General features: G+C 36.8%; 1 non-coding gene across 1 annotated transcript; it reads left to right on the top strand.

Annotated features, from left to right (window-relative positions):
- Window positions 1-657: 657 nt before the first annotated feature.
- On the top strand, window positions 658-729 carry Trnae-cuc. The gene has a single exon. It is a non-coding gene; the product is annotated as a tRNA-Glu (tRNA).
- Window positions 730-1,216: the final 487 nt, after the last annotated feature.

The raw sequence follows: 1,216 nt of genomic DNA, 5'->3' as shown, positions 1-1,216 counted from the left end.
AGTTTTATCGTGTAGAAACTACTTCCGGAAGTCGGACAATAGCAGGTGCCCAAAAAAGCATCTTGGGAATGGCATAGCCAGCCTAACAGTTATGTTTCCAAATTTTAAATAAAATACTTTGATTATATTTCAAAGTCTTTTGTGTCATATTACCGTTTTTGTACAGTTTTCTGTGAAAATATACTCGAGTTTATGTGTGACCTGAAGATCGACATGACTGGCTGCTAGTAACTGTGACGTCAGCCGCTGTTCCCAATGTAAATGTTCAAAATGTTTAATTTAAAAACACTGGCTAATTCCGAATGGGAGCGAATTGAAAAATAAGAGGTAATTTGATGTTACAGAAAGTGTAAATGTCATATTTATTTATGCAGTTCAACAATTATTGACCATTGTAAATGCATGTTTGAAAAATTAGAAAACATCTACCTGAAAATTGACCAAACATTCGTCATGCGCACAACTCATTTCCTAGTAACATGATAACACTTCCTAGTGACATGATAACACTTCGAATTATCAGGTCAGTAGGGAGCATGGTTGCATGTCATGATAACACTGAATAACTAACTGGTAACTGTAAATGTGTTATTTGAAAATGGCATTTGTAAAATGGGGTCAGAAAGAGTAACTACAAATTGATATGTAACAACAGCTTCCCAAGTGGTCTAGTGGTTAGGATTTCGCGCTCTCACCGCGACGGCCGGGGTTCGATTCCCCGCTTGGGAAATTATTATATTGTGACTTCCGGTTGTGTATTTGTTGTGATAAGACGTGTTTCAGAGTGCTCTTGGTTTTTTCGGTTTTATTGTTTGGAGATGTGTGTTTTGTTTTTTACTGAAATGCGAGAGACTTGATTTTTTTTTGATAGGAAAGTTATGTATTGTCAGGGTTTTTTTAGTTTTTAAAAAAATCTGACTTTTGTGATGTCGACTTCGGTCAACGGTGGAGAGAAGAGGCCCATTTTGGGTGCGAGGTACAGGAAGGAATGCACAGTTTCTGTTGATGTTTTGGATAATCTAAAACACAAGATTGATGACATTTACAAAGCTTTGGAAGATATTACTGGTGAGAATACAGTTTTGGCGATTGTTCCCAAATATGCTAACATTCTGGATGTGACTTTTGATTGCGAAGAAAATGCGAGGTTGGTAGTCGATGGTTTTTCGTTCAATGGACATGATTTTAACTGTAGCATGTTGTTTTCTGACACAGT

This window comes from Gigantopelta aegis, chromosome 9 (assembly GCF_016097555.1).
Source record: "Gigantopelta aegis isolate Gae_Host chromosome 9, Gae_host_genome, whole genome shotgun sequence".
Lineage (NCBI taxonomy): Eukaryota > Metazoa > Mollusca > Gastropoda > Neomphalida > Peltospiridae > Gigantopelta > Gigantopelta aegis.
This window is presented reverse-complemented; position numbering and strand designations above follow the sequence as displayed.